The sequence below is a fragment of the Bemisia tabaci genome, chromosome 3, assembly GCF_918797505.1.
Source record: "Bemisia tabaci chromosome 3, PGI_BMITA_v3".
Classification (NCBI taxonomy): Eukaryota; Metazoa; Arthropoda; class Insecta; order Hemiptera; family Aleyrodidae; genus Bemisia; species Bemisia tabaci.
In genome coordinates, this window is record NC_092795.1 from 40,104,310 (window position 1) to 40,120,608 (window position 16,299).

The 16,299-nt window shown below is 39.6% G+C and overlaps 1 protein-coding gene across 1 annotated transcript in view; it reads right to left on the reverse strand.

The window, feature by feature from the left end:
- Nucleotides 1–16,299, reverse strand: part of Con (leucine rich repeat protein connectin) — a 123,103-nt gene that overhangs the window by 98,074 nt on the left and 8,730 nt on the right. The window lies entirely within an intron of this gene.

Below are 16,299 nucleotides of genomic sequence, written 5' to 3' on the forward strand. Positions count from 1 at the left end.
TCTGGTCGAAAGACATATCTCAGGATCTCAGTCCCACGTTAATCTCAAGATCTCAAGTGACCAACCGGCTACATAGTTGAAAGTTTCATTTTCTATGAGTGAAGTGAAAGTGAATGTTAAAGACAGTGAAAGTTGAAGAGAGTGCAAATCAATCATTCAAGACAAGATCATGGCACCAAAAGTCAACTTATTTGACCTGTTCAACAAAAAGGTAAGTGCATGGATTATCACCACTGATTTTGGGTGTAAACCTGTTGTCGGTCACTGGAACAATCTTTGCTGTTTGTTCTTGGATGAACCATTCCGAAGGAGGGAGGTATGAAGAATAATGTGGTTTTTCAGCATCAATTGCTACATCATGTCACGATGGTCTCCCTTTTTTCTAGCGTATGGAGCATCCGGGCCTGACACGATTGACGAAGCATTGCAGTGTCACTGAAATGAGGAGTCGGTAGAATTTGCATTGAGGAACCACTGTCTCTGGCTAAATTTAGGAGCAACATTTAATTGGCATTAAGGAACCAGAGTTTAGAAACAACATTGTTTCAGGAAACAGCGCTTTAATAGGCGGAAGAGGGTCATTGGTATATTTGAGGTTAGGCAGTTGGAGGCAACGGGTCATTCCTACTTGTCGAGGAAATATAGCTGATAGAGGGGTGATGCATAAAGAACTACAGAGTTCCTGCATATCTGCCAATGTTATATCTAATGGCTACTGACGTGCAGTTTCCTGAACATAGTTGGTCCTAATAACGCATTGGTCCTAATAACGCATGAATTTTTCAAGCATTTACTCACTACCCAAAAGCATTTTTCAACGGAAAAATTGCGATTTTTTGCGATTTTGTCGGCTAAAAATCGCTAGGATCATCAACATCTGAGCGATTATCCTCGATCTTGTTGCAATTAAATCGCGATTTCATCGCCCGGCAATTAATGGCGATATTGCAACAAAAATCGCGATGTGTAGCGATTCAATCTCGATTTTATCGACAAAAATTGATCGCGATTTTATTGAACAAAAAATTGCGATGCATAGCGATTTAATCGCCATAAATCGCAGTTTTTTATTCGATAATATTGCGATAAACTGCCACCGATAAAATCGCGATAACCAACCAATAAAATCGCTATTTATCGCGATCACTGCTACTTGGGTAGTCTGATGGAATTCCATTTCGCTACAACGTGCAGCAGACTTTCCAGTATTAAAAGTATGTCGGTGATTGCTGATGATGAGACAGATGACACCGGTTCGATTTTGATGATACACTTGCGAGTGAGTTACCGTCTTAAGCAGTTCCGTCATTCGTATTACGTAGAACTTCTGTTCCCGACGCGTTTTGACCGTATATCAGGCATCGTCCAGGACGCAATTCAATTATCGTAAAATACATCGAATTATCACAACGGTGATAACTGGTCACCGAGTACTGAACATCATGGAGGATAGAAAACTAGAATGTAGGATTTGTGTGAATTGAAAGCCTCTTGGTGGATACAATGACGTTGGACCCTCGTTTGCCATTAAGGCGCTACAATTAAACAAAGCTGAATTGTAACTTTTTTCATTTTGCAGGTTCGAGCCACTTATCCCTACTTCTTCAGTCCTGATTGAGTGTACTTGCATGGTGCCTGTCCTTTCCGTTCACCATGCCAATCACTAGCGAACCCCTAGGAGATTCTTCCACATTCGACGCTCAATCCATCCTCATACACCAAGTAATACAAAATGAATGCATGGTATCTCAAAACAACAATCTACCGAGCCAGTTATCCCAGCAGAATGACATGATACAATACAAAATCAAGAAAAAAGGCCACCATGGTGTCTACTGAAATACGCTGGCTAAAAATCAGTGCTGTCACAGTACTTTTTCATGTTTCTTTGTCCTCCTTTATCGGGCTCTATTAGATAATACTCACTTTTTCAAGTGAAAGATTTCTTCCTTTAATTTTTAACTTTTAACACTCGCAAGTTTCGCGACGCGTTGCCGGTGATAATAATGTTTTAACTTCCGTTTCGTTGTAATGTAGTTCGTTCTTCGTTTTTAATCACCTGTTGATGGCTGTGAAAGCCGAAAGGGCAATTGTGTTTTAGTTTAGGGTTTGACAACCGGAATCTCAAATCGGGCGGAAAAGAAAAAAATGAGTATTAGTACTTCTTCAGTACATTCCCGAGAAATTAGGTACCTCCTCGACAGAAAAATTCAGTACTTTTTCAGTGCCTCCCATTGACGAAATTCAAAAAATTTCACAAATTTGAAATCCGCGCTCAAATTGCGACAAAAAATGACAAGAATTCCGGACCGTCTTGCAGAATTTCCGCACTTTTTCGGTACTTCCGGACCGCCCTTAACAAATCCGTACACTGGAAAAAAAAACACATTGGATCTAGAGTCCGGACTCTAAAAAACATTGACAAGAAAAAGCAGGACTCTTGATTCAAGCAGATTTAAGCTTAAATCAAAAGGAAATCCGCTCAAATTAAGAGGCTTGGTTCTTGATTTAAGCTTCAATCTGATAGAATCAAGAGTATTTTTTCTTGCCGATGTTTTCAAGAGTCTGGACTCTAGATCCAATGTGTTTTTTTTTTTTTTTTTTTTTTTTTTTTTTTTTCCAGTGTGCTACTTCCGGACTTCCCGGACTTGTGGACACCCTGGCCACGGATCCGAGAGTACAGAGGATTATAATGACATGTTTCCCAGCGGAGTAAATAAAGAACGACGGGCTTGCAATTCTTATTCGGAAAACTTTCCTCTCAACGTGGACAGTTCGTTTTTGTCTCGTCGACGGTGATGGTCCCCAGATGCGGTGGGTGGGTGGATGAATCTGCGAGCGGTCATTTCGCTCACTAATTACTTAGCGGGGCCGGGGACCGGGCTCGGCCAAATCCTCCCCGGCACAGAGGAAGCTCATCGACCGACGCCTCTAAGCCTTCTTTTCGTCAATTAGCTCGAGAGTTAATTGAGTCATCAAATATGAATCAGGTCAGCCTGATGGATGACGACGCCTTCCTTGCGCCGCTCCCGCCGCGTCGGACGGGAAGCGCCGCTACTCCCTCATCGAACGATTATTGAACGCCCAAGTGGCGGCAGGCGCCAATAGTCGTCCGGATAGTGTCAATAATTGCGAAGGATAAGCCACGGTACCTACGACCATGGAGTTTGCGATCATCTTTGGAGAAAAGCTACTGCAGCCGCTGATTACCGCGTGGTTAATTGATACAATCCGATCTCAACGGCTGTGAATTTTATTTTTTTCACGAGCTATAGACAGAATCCATGGATTTTTTTCGCAAATGAGAGGAAATTTAGACAGTCGTCCGGATAGTGTCAATAATTGCGACGGATAAGCCACGGTATCTACGACCATGGATTTTACGATAATCTTTGGAGAAAAGCTATTGCAGCCGCTGATTACCGCGTGGTTAATTGATAAAATCCGATCTCAACGGCTGTGAATTTTTTTTTTTTTTCGCGAGCTATAGACAGAATCTATGGATTTTTTTCGCAAATGAGAGGAAATTTTAGACTTGGAAAATGAAATCATACTCTGGACCAACTTTCACTTATTTGCAATTAATACTTTACTATATACACGGCAACTTTCTGATGCTCGACCACGCCCATTCAACAAATTAAGAAAGTCCTTGTGCTGTTATCTATACATCAACTTCATGCCTCGAAGGAAAAAACCTCACTTCATCAGACAACACCGCGCGCTGTGCATTACGCTGCAGCACGTGGAGGTATTAATTCGAGAGAGTTGATAACAGCAAGTTATGAGGTTTTATTACTTTATTAGGTCGGGTTGTATCGAAGTTGAAAAGAACTTTATCGCGTTTGGTCTCAATTATTTTGTAGGAGCTCACCGGAGAAGGAGACTTAACTTCCAGAAACCTTAGTTCATAAGAATCTCTGAAACATACAAATAACTCAATAACTCAATCAGAAGAATGTAACGTACTCGCTGCAGTACCCCTTTGACGGGAATCGGTTGATTCCTCATCGAAGTCCTTCGTCGGTTCTTATTTTTCACTAGGAGGCTACGCCCCCTGGCCGCTACGCGGCCCAACCCCCTGAAGGTGCTCCGCGCCATCAATGGGCAGCTTCGCGGTACTATTTTTACCCTCCTATCAATTTTCGTTTATTTTTCCCCTAAAAAATTACGATATGAGGTACACTTTACTTTTAGAATGAAATGATTTTTGTTTTTGATGAACCGAGAAAAAGATTTTCTTTTGAAATCAAGAGGACGCGTTTTGCAATGACTGATTAATAAAACATTGCAGTAAAACAACGAATAATGATAACCAGACCAGGTCATAATCAAGTTATTGAGAAGTCTTGAAGCGAACCCTTGCATCCTGTTTGTCAGCACTGGACTACATCTTCTAATTCTGGGGAATTCTTCCTTTCTTCTGTTCCAGTGTCCGTCAACGTTTCCAGTCTTCTGTCTTCAGTCTTCCGGTTAAACTTTCAGTGCTTGGTATTGTTGAACATTTCGGTACATTTCATTTCATATCATTCTAAACATGCGTACAAAAACGTCGATTATCTCTATTTACATTACTTGTATTTTATCTTAACACCGATTCACGTCCTAATTAAATCTTGTCTCTCAACGGAGGGTACAACGCCCGTAACAAGGGGTCTCGTCGAGAACCTTTCCTCAGAGGAAGGTCATCTCTTCCTAGAGGACGTGGTAGATCGCTTCCTCCTGCTAATTTCACTGATCCTGGAGTTGGTCATGTATTTGGTTGAAGTGAACAATGACGAAGAAGCGTGGCATGCTTATTGCTCAAAAAAATTAGAACTCCTGAAGTTGCACCCACGGTGGAGTACCCAAGCTTTAAGTTTGAAAGTACCAGTTACGCCTTGTTCCACCCTCGGAGGGATGTCAGCGCTAGCCGGCATAACACCACAGTTGTTGAAGTTGAGCTGGCAGTGTGTGAGAAGAGACGTTGAAGTCGACAAGGAACGATTGCGAATAATACAGGTACAGATGCAATTAGAAAAGTGCTTAATCTCTGTACTGATACGCACTCTCACACGCAAGACATCAGCTATCACGAACCAGGAACACAGCGACGCGACACAACTGCAGTTTCGATCGGCCGACGAACCGAATTGTCATAAGCAGCGACGTCTGTCCGACAACATTGACACTTCCATAAATAATGAGACTTAATAATAAAAAAAGATGTGTTAACCCGAGAGAACTCAATGAGAATTGTGGAAAAGATTGATTGGTTAAAAAAATGTTCATGTAGAACTATGCTTGGCAAGAGAGATACCTGCGCAGGAAATAAAATAAACAAATTGTCCGCTGAAACGATAAGTCACTAATAACATATTAAGTATTGAGTAGGTGTGTGTTTTTTTGTTTTGTTGGCTGTGGTAAAGAACAGCCTGTCAAACTACATAGTTGTCCCTTCATTGATTTCCGTTCCTTATGATAAATGGGCCAACACCATCACCTAATTGGTGTGTGATTTTACAGAAATCCCCATTGTACACTTGCTTGGTGCAATGGTGTACCCCTCTATTGTGTAAGAAAAGTAGAAGCAGGTGTTAAGTCTACACTGAGAAAAAACTATGGTTTATAAACCTATTAGAGGTAAATATGGAACACCTATAATAGTCGTAAATAAACTAATGATTCTCGGTCTGTGAACCATACTAAGGTCTCTGTACCTAATTAAGGTACCCCGTACCATAACTAAGGTATATGTGCTATTATTATATGTAGAGGTACTACTATTAGTGGTGTTCCATATTTACCTCTAATAGGTTTATAAGCCATAGTTTTTTCTCAGTGTAGCCATTGTAGCATGTCATCCGACTAATTAAACTTTCTCACACTTACCAGTATTGTAGCATGTCATCTGACTATTAAACTTTCCCACGCTTACCAGTACATACGTAGGCACAAAAAAGTGCGGTAGTCTCAGATATCGAAAATCCCGAGTCTCTAAAAAAATCCGGAAAAATTGATTATAGTAAAAAAGGAAGGGGAGGCATCTACAAACCCACCCTATAAGAGGCACCCCGTACCGATGTCCCTTTATGTACCCTGTTCTGGCGAATATTTTGCCACTTTTTCTTCAATATCGTCATGATTCAGAAGGAAGTTAGAAAAAATTGACCTTAGTCAATTTTTTAAAAAAATATTGAAAACTCGTAAAAAAAAATGATTTGATTCTTGATTCGATTTCTTCCGTTTGATCCACTATTGAAGTTGGAAAAATTGATTATAGTAAAAAAGGAAGGGAAGGCATCTACAAACCCACCCTAAGAGGCACCCCGTACCGATGTCCCCTTATGTACCCTGTTCTGGCGAATATTTTGCCACTTTTTCTTCAATATCGTCATGATTCAGAAGGAAGTTGGAAAAAATTGACGATAGTCAATTTTTTAAAAAAATATTGAAAACTCGTAAAAAAAAATGATTTGATTCTTGATTCGATTTCTTCCGTTTGATCCGCCTGTCACCGGTGATGTGCTGTCGTACATCGCTGAATATGTGGAGACTTCTCCGGAAAAGGGAAGTCCTATATTTGAAAAGCCTTCTATGTCTGATATTCTATTGTCTGACACCGAGGAAGATGATGGGGCCTCGGCTGACGGGGAGTCAACGTTCACCTATTTTGAGCCCCCACGAAAGAAAATCAGTTTGAGCAACCTAGATGCAATGATGAGCTTATTTTGATCTCTAAACGTTACATCTTCTTTAAAAATTTTTCTTTTAATTGCCTATTTCTATCTATTTTTAATGTTTCCACGAATCCGAAATCTTTCTTGCACGTACCGGTTTTTGTCTTTTTTCACGTCATTTGTAAATACCAACGTAACGTCGTACGTTTTAAATATATTACGGGTTATAAGCATATATATTCGTTCCTTAGGATTTTGGAAATAGCGAAACGGATAGATGGCAACATCTCATTTATACCACCCTTACAAGAACAAGGAATATCTACAATCCTCAACGGAGGAAACGTGGTTTAAAGACTGCCAACCGGAAGCGGGAAAACTTTATGTTTTTTAATCCCGTTTTTAATTAAGAAGAAATGTTTAGTTATTATATTATTACCCCTTCCCAAGTAGCCAAATCCAACCAAAAAGTTGCAACTAAGTTTCAACTTTGTTTCAACTTAGTTGCAACTAAGTTGTAACTTTCTTATCATTAAGTTGCAAGAGGTTCCAACTTTCAAACAACAAAGTGAATACTTCTTCAGATAAGTTGTAACAAAGTTGCAACTTCCGATGCATCCCCCAGGTGACCCACGGGGGGCGGGGGTGGGGGAGGCGCGGGGGGAGGGGGTGGGGGTGGCGCGGGGGGAGGGGGTGGGGGTGGCGCGGGGGAGGGGTTGGTGGAGGCGCGGGGGGTGGGGGGGCGGGGGGAGGAGCGGGGGTGGGGGAGGAGCAGGGGGCGGCGCAGAAATGGAAATATATGGCAGTTTACACTCATCCTTGCACAATGTGATAACTTTAAAGCTACTTTGAAAATTTAATTTTTTCCAATCACTATTTAACATTGTGTATTTTTACATAAGAGAAAAACTCACAGAAGACAAAACTTTACGGGCAAAGATGAACATTTTGAATTGAGAATATTTGTCCTGGTAAAAAAGACAACTACCCCTGTGACTAGGAGGGTACATAAATGGAACGCCCTCAGGTAGTTGCACGACTACACCTATGTAGTCGCACGACTACGACTAGGGTAGTCGCATGAATACATCTCGGGTAGTCGCTTGACTACCTAGATGTAGTCGTGCAACTACCTGTGGGTGTTCCAACTACGTACCCTCCTAATCACAGGGGTCGTCTTGGCGACTACCCAACTTGTGGAGTGCATATGTCATGGAAACATGCTCAATAAAATAGAAAATGAACAAAAACCACTCACCAACTTGCTCGAATCAGTAATCCACTGGGTCAGGAAAATCCAATTGACAACAATTAATCCAAATTTCCAATTAGAACTGGTATAAGTACAGAGAAACACTTGAAAACACTATGGGTGCATTGTAAAAAAATCTTGAGCACTCTTTAGCGTAAGTGAAAAATTAGCACCATGATTTAATAGCTGATCAATACAGAACAGCACTCTCAGAAAAGCACTGACACAACACCATTTTTCAGTTTATTTTTACTTCTAGGAGAAAAATGCATTTTTCAAAAGATCCGACATCATCGGCCATCGCTCGACAGCAATGAATGAGATAAAAATAAAGCTTAAATAATTTCACAATTTACTCCGATCATTGATGATATTAAGGTAGCCATTGATTCTCTACCCGACGTCCTTATCACACATAACAAGGAAGGTCAAGAGCACAGAGCAAATGGCACTAAGCAGCGCAATGTACATGTGATATCGCAAGTTCCAGAAGTGTCGATCTGCAAAAATACAAAGCGAGAAACAGATCATCATATTGATCCACCTACAATTAATGACCGTCAATAGAGACAGACATTCAAATACGTTATAATAAATAAGCCACCATTTGTTAACAGAACAGAGTTTTCGTGAGAGTAAGACCCTTCTGTCTGGAGGGACGAGGACCTTCCTTGGACCTTTCCTTCCGAGAAACACTTAAAAATGGACCACTTTACAACTTATAGGTCTGAGCTGCTGAATGAATTACATTACACCAGTCAATAAAATTTTAAACTCACGCCCTCACCGTCGAATGTTGACGGATGACCTGATCTATCGCTGAATATGCATAGGATGAGAAGTTGACACATCTGAAATGTTGAGGGGTTCATACTTGTTTCAACTCTATCGGTACTAGATATTATTAAAATTAGATAACTGCCAGATGTCCTACAGGAGATGAAGTGGGTGCAACAAAACTTTTCGACTTGAGATAGAGCCCGCAACTGCTGTTAGGAATAGCACATGGTAGTAAATGCATACACAAACAAAGAAAATAGAAATCACAATTACTTTGCTAGTTAGAATACCTAAATCAACTGAATCGTAAATCGGCAAAGCCAATTAAACTCAAGTTACTTTATCAGTTGCTTGACAATCGGTGACAGGCTCATTTGTGTGTCCGTCGTCCCGAGTTTAAAGGTGGAAGGAGAAGGGAGAGTATTTACCTGTGTTTGATGAAGTTAGGTACAGTGAGGTGGATGCCGATGATACGAATCACGAAAAGAACTAAGAAGATCAAATATTGGATTAATTATTTCATTTTCATTTTCAAAGTAACGGCATGGTCGGCCGTTGCCGTTGCTTACGGCTTGGTGATTTGAAATGAATTGGTGTTCCAAGTTGGACACCGGATAGTTGGGCGGTGGACCGTTCCACCTGTTGACTTTTCATCTGGGTTTCGTATGAAAATGAAAATCAGCCTCTAAAAGCATTTAAGAACGCAAGTTTTTGTACTTTAATCCCTGCTTGGAATTATTCTGCTGATAATTCTCTTTGATAATTCTTTTGATAAATATATACGTCCCTTGAAGTATCGGCAAGGAACGATTATTCCTATTCCAGGAACACCTTGACAAGTGTTAGGTTATGTTATGTTTATATTAATGTTTATCTCCCACATCTGTTCAAAAGAGTTCTACTGGTTCTACCTTTTTCCTTTAAGTCCTTTTACTCAAAAATTGGCACAATCAGTAAGTAATTTTTCATCATCACACCCTTGTGTACTTTAATTCAGTCTAATGGCATCTATCGATTCCAAGTATTCAAATTAAAAATTGAGAACTCTCTTCTTGCCCAAATAGTTTGCCGACTGTTACCTACTGAGAGACAACAGCTCTTTCACCCGTCCGTTCAATATACTGACATATAGAAAGGCATCCTCACTGCGTATCCTCTGTCATTCTCTTGAATTGGCTGGCTAATTTATTAGCAAAAACTTGAAACACCTCATCCCTAGAAATTTGACAAATCGCACATTTGCAGTGGTGCGCTGGTGTTGCACTTATTTCATCCCTTTTAAGGCAACAGATAGTTGTTAAATTTTAAAATACTACCAAAGCTGAAACAAGAATAAACCGCTCTGCTTTTCAGATGTGCCAACTTCTCATCCTATGTATATTCAGCGATAGATCAGGTCATCCGTCAACATTCGACGGTGAGGGCGTGAGTTTAAAATTTTATTGACTGGTGTAATGTAATTCATTCAGCAGCTCAGACCTGTAAGTAGTAAAGTGGTCCATTTTTAAGTGTTTCTCGGAAGGAAAGGTCCAAGGAAGTTCCTCGTCCCTCCAGACAGAAGGGTCTTACTCTCACGAAAACTCTGTTCTGTTAACAAATGGTGGCTTATTTATTATAACGTATTTGAATGTCTGTCTCTATTGACGGTCATTAATTGTAGGTGGATCAATATGATGATCTGTTTCTCGCTTTGTATTTTTGCAGATCGACACTTCTGGAACTTGCGATATCACATGTACATTGCGCTGCTTAGTGCCATTTGCTCTGTGCTCTTGACCTTCCTTGTTATGTGTGATAAGGACGTCGGGTAGAGAATCAATGGCTACCTTAATATCATCAATGATCGGAGTAAATTGTGAAATTATTTAAGCTTTATTTTTATCTCATTCATTGCTGTCGAGCGATGGCCGATGATGTCGGATCTTTTGAAAAATGCATTTTTCTCCTAGAAGTAAAAATAAACTGAAAAATGGTGTTGTGTCAGTGCTTTTCTGAGAGTGCTGTTCTGTATTGATCAGCTATTAAATCATGGTGCTAATTTTTCACTTACGCTAAAGAGTGCTCAAGATTTTTTTACAATGCACCCATAGTGTTTTCAAGTGTTTCTCTGTACTTATACCAGTTCTAATTGGAAATTTGGATTAATTGTTGTCAATTGGATTTTCCTGACCCAGTGGATTACTGGTTCGAGCAAGTTGGTGAGTGGTTTTTGTTCATTTTCTATTTTATTGAGCATGTTCGCATGTCGTGCGTTGAGCATATGTCATCCGTTGTTACCTTGCATGATGCAAATGTAGCTGGAAGATTCTCCTACACATGCGTAGTGGAAGATGATGAACATTCTGAGAATATTCTGAGTTTAGCTGCTGATACAGAATATTCTCAGAATATTCTCTGATTATTAAAAGCTGCTCAAAATGTAGGAACATTGTCGGAATATTCTCAGAACATTGGGTGCAATTACTATTAACATTCTTCTTGTTACTCATTGTTTGTTGTTCACTTTACTTGTTTAAAATTCCTCCCAAAAAGTTCGAGGAAAAAGTTGCAAAAATATTGAGACTTTGTTTCAACTTTCCTGCCATCTTCTTCCAACAAAGTTGCAACAAAAGTTACGTCAGAAAGTTGCAACTTTTCTATGATGTTGTTGCAACAAGTTGCAACCGTGGCTACTTGGGTTATAGCGTTATTTGATAATATGTTCCAAAGATTAAAGAATAAGGTAAATGTACTTAATATTAGAGAAGAAAAACTTAACATCTACACTTTGATAGAAATTTTAGAACATATGAATAAAGGTGATACGTATTTCTTGTTGGGAACATATGAATCCTTTATGAAGCAAGAAGCGCTTCATAAATTAATAAGTGAAACTCCGCAACGAAACGTTGCGATCATCCTCGACGAAGCGCATACAATACCCACTTGGGGTTTAGACTTTAGACGCAAACTAATTGATGTTTCCTCAATTTCAAGGAGGAATCATCGCATTCAAAAAGTTATATCGTCAGCGACAATTAATGATGAGGAAATAAGATTCATATCCGATATTAACAGAATCCATCGTTTAGAGATAATTAGTAAAGTAGAATATCGTCATGAATTGTCGTATGAAACATTAGACGTTTCCGTAGTACACCCTAAGTTACAAACTTCTCCACGGGAATCTATTGCTTCTTTGGACGGAGAAGAAATGAACACCTTGGTAATAATAAATTATTATATTTATGGATATATACTTTAAAATACTGAAGTATTTTAGTTTCTCCTATTTTTTAATTGGATTGTTTAGGAAGATGAAAGTTTTATTTTGTATACTTGGTTTTGCAGGTTTGTCCCGTTACCGGCAACTTAGAAAGCGTACCTGTTTGCAGTTGCGCATCGCCCCATAATGACGATTTCTCCTTAACACCCTTACGTGAAGAGTCGTCAGATTTAGACGAAGGATCGGAAGGTTCTTTCCATACACCCCAACCCGACACCGTAGACAAACCAATAACGGACAGGTTTTCTATCTCGAACCTTGACGCTCGTGTAAGTGAATTATAAATTATTTATGAAAATGGTTTAAAAATATAACTAATTAGAGTTAAAATCTATAAAAATGTTCTATTCCCACTGAAATAATCATTTTTTTATGATATACTAAAACCAATACTTTCGTGTACAAAAGATATATATATTCGTTTAACCATTAGCGAATAATCAGTTGTGTTTGACTGATAAACATCGATGAAATGATGATCAGTTTTACTTAAAAACTACGACAGGAAAGTTCCGTCTGCGAACAAATTGTGTGGATCTGTATTGAAGATGTCGATGTTTATGGAACGGTTTTTCTGGTGGTAGTTGGGTGGAGGCAGGTGGGGAAAAAAAAAAAAAAAAAAGACGTACTCTTTCGGTACGAAGTTTTACTTTTTTTCAGCGACTGATGTTGAATATGTTCAATATTTGAATATTGGAAATGTCCAATATCAATTTTTGAAAAAAAAAAAAAGAACCCTAGCAATTATATTAGTATGTAAGTGTTCTTAATTCATATTGAAATATGCCTTAGGCGGTAGTTGTCATAAGCAGACAGTAGAACTGTAATTAGTGTACTAGTCGAAGACGTAGAAGATCCACCCCCAGTTCGATCACCAAGGACCCCGACCAGCCCGCGCATCTACAGATAGACACGTACACTTGCAAAAAACACACCCAGCCACATTACTTGAGGGAGAAAAACATCAAAACCTGAGGGTCTGACATCTGCGTAGTGATCGATGGTAGTTTGTACGACGATCTACGGAGTCTTGGTCCCGAATGAATCTGGCTTAAAATGCTTGACACAGAATTCTTACCTACCTTTCATGCGGTGGCCGAGAGTAGCAAGATGGTCGGAGCGCGGAAAGAGGACAGGGGTAAACTACCGTTCATTTGCTAAATTTTGCATAGTAACAACAATTTATTTTCTCTCCTTTTGTCTTTTCCCACTTTTGTGATCATCTTTCTCCCACCTTGGCCAGAAATGACACCAAAAAATCAACAACTTTTGCTCTCCCCCTACTTAAATTTTAGGAATGCACCACCAACCCCTAAAATTTTATTTTATGTCTGCCATTTTTCTTCTCTTTACATTGTACAATGTTTTGTAACCATTATTTTCCTTAATTATTTTCTAATTTTGTAAGAGAAATTAATGCACAGGAGCCAGCTGGTCACCCATAGTATTCTCACATCTACCCTCAAATTTCTTTTTTCTACCATTTTTATATTATTGGGGATCCAGCCACCTTGTTACTCAGCAGTGAGTGCCAAGGTGACCCGGGGGGTTGTTGTAGCGTTCTGCCTGCAGCAACCCTGCTCCTACTATCTTTGTGTGAACCTAATACTTCAGTAGGTATTTCACATGGTTCGAGTTTTTGTGACGCACAAAAGAACTTCTTTTTCAAGATGGGGAAGTTATGGGGAAATGCCGCCAGATGACGTCGAGGTGGTGCATTTTCTTCCTTTAAAATCTATGTACACTGGAAAAAAAACACATTGGATCTAGAGTCCAGACTTTTAAAAACATCGACAAGAAAAACTACTCTTGATTCAATCGGATTTTTGCTTAGATAAAGAACAAAGCCTCTTAATTTGAGCGGATTTCCTTTTGATTTTAGCAGAAATGCTGATTGAATCAAGAGTATTTTTTCTTGTCAATGTTTTCAAGAGTCTGGACTCTTCATCCGATGTGTTTTTTTTCCAGTGTATTTACAGTAAACAGAATCATCGACGGTCGTTACTATTAGATCATTAACTCTGATTATTATACTGAATGCTAAGAGTTCTCATCGCGCATGGTGAAAAAAGCGAGATAAAAGTAGAGAAACAACAAGACACAGAGAGGTTGCATGTTTCACATCCAGGCTTCACATATAACTTTCATGAAGACGTTTCGAGACATTTTTAAGCGGATTTCAATAAAACCCTCTGCGCGCAACTCAAAAGAATCCTCGAAGATGCTCTTACCACGTCACGCCGGTCAATTACTACGTATTAAGAAGCTGGATGAAAATATTGATCGTACAATTTCTTCCGGCGGACGAGAGGAAATCTCATGATTTCTCAGAAACCCCTCAATAAAAAGTCTTTCATCATGGTTATTTGAACAGGGCGTTTCCCTGATTAAGGAAATTTATATGAAATCGAATCCAAGTGCTGACTCCAAATAGGTTGCTTCAAATGCATCTCTTCCGTCTTTTACAGTCCGACTTCCATACGAGAAACTATTGTCACAAACTATTTTAGACTCATTCAAACCGCCATTTGACACTTTTATTCAACTTGAGTCGGAATCAGCAATAAGACATCAAACTTTGCCTATTTTCCCCCATCTTTTTTCCTTCATAGGTAAGGGGAAATTTTTAAAGTTTTTAAGGCGTCATGTTATACACTGGAAAAAAATCACATTGGATCTAGAGTCCCGACTCTTAAAAACATCGACAAGAAAAAGTACTCTTGATTCAATCAGAATCTAGCTTAAATCAAGAACCAAGCCTCTTAATTTAAGCTGATTTCGTTTGGATTTAAGCTTAAATCTGATTGAATCAAAGAGTCCTTTTTCTCGTCAAAGTTTTCAAGAGTCTGGACTCTAGATCCAATGTGTTTTTTTTTTTCCAGTGTACAGTTCGCCACCAGAAAAAACAAAGCATAGGAAGAAATCAGGCAACATAAAATGCAGCTGGGCTGATTCTTGCTGAATCCGTTCAACTGGACTACATTTAGCAATAAGGAACTGCTATTTTCAATTTATTTTCGAAACAACGTAGGTGCCATTAGTTTTCTTATGGAGATAGGTGTTTGGTGTTGGGTGATGAGTTGCTCCTAAATGGACAAATTGGTCCGAGTAATCCCCGCCGTTATCGAGATTCATGGTACACGCATTCTTCACTAGGAAGAAAATGAGAGCCATCAATAATAAGGGCACATTAATTCCGAGTGATAAGCATTAAATTTAGGACAAAAAATTACGTGATGAAGTCTTATCCAAAAAGTCGATTCCTTTGATTAAATGATAGACCACCGAGGACTCAACCATTCCACTTTTCAATCGATTTTTCTCACATTGCTAAGGCAATTGCACTTGAGATGTGGACGGTGCGTAAGTCTGGAAAAATCGAACAACGATAAATACTATTAGGTCCTTTTTGCATTTCGTACTTACACTCCTCCGGCACTACGAAAGCTTTTTTTGAACTTTCGTCCCCGGACTATAAGGATACAAAGCAAGTTAAAGGACGAAGGGACGGCACGGCGGCTGGAATCCATTAGAAAATAGCTCAGGCATCTCAATTAAGCAAAAGGACCCAATTATTTCAGGGCAACTTTCTCGTATTCTGACGCGGCCTATGCACAAGGGAAATTGAGAAATTTTGGCGGAGTCCTCACGAACGTTCTGCCAGCTTGGGCTGAATTCGTTCAACCTCCTTTACGAAGTCGCCAAGTTAGAAGTCACCTCTCCCAACCTGATGTTCCTACGCGCTAAAACCCCCGAACTTAATTGTAAGAGGTCGGTTAATATATATCTTGAGCAAAAGTCCCTTGATGTCTGGCGCAACAGTTACTCTTTTTGGGTCAATTCGCGCAAAAATATTATTCCCTGATTACGTTATTAACAACAAAAGGAGCATTGTAAGTTATGACCTACTTGTGGGAGCCAGTAATTGAAACTGCAAAGCAGATATGCACCTCGAGGTGAGTTTCAAGGCTAAGCCAAAAGAAGAAACAGAATAAAAAATGCAGTGTTCATAATGAAATGAAAAAAATGCAATATTAAAACAAACTTGATGGTCAGCAGTGATTTTTTCTGTGACTAGTCGGTGAAAACATTGGTCGATGCGATGCGGTCGAAGATATTTCTCCCTTTTTTTCCGACTCTTCAGCAGTGACCCCGGCAATTCACTAATGATTTACACGCCACCATTTACTTTAATGTTTCAATCCACTAAAGAGGGTTCGAGCCCGCTAAGCCCAGCATAATAAGCTCCAGAAGCCGCCCAACCGTATTGTGGTTGCTACATTGATGCCGCCCTGAGCAACAAGTTCCCGTGTTTTTACAGTCCCCGCGCCAATAATGTGCCG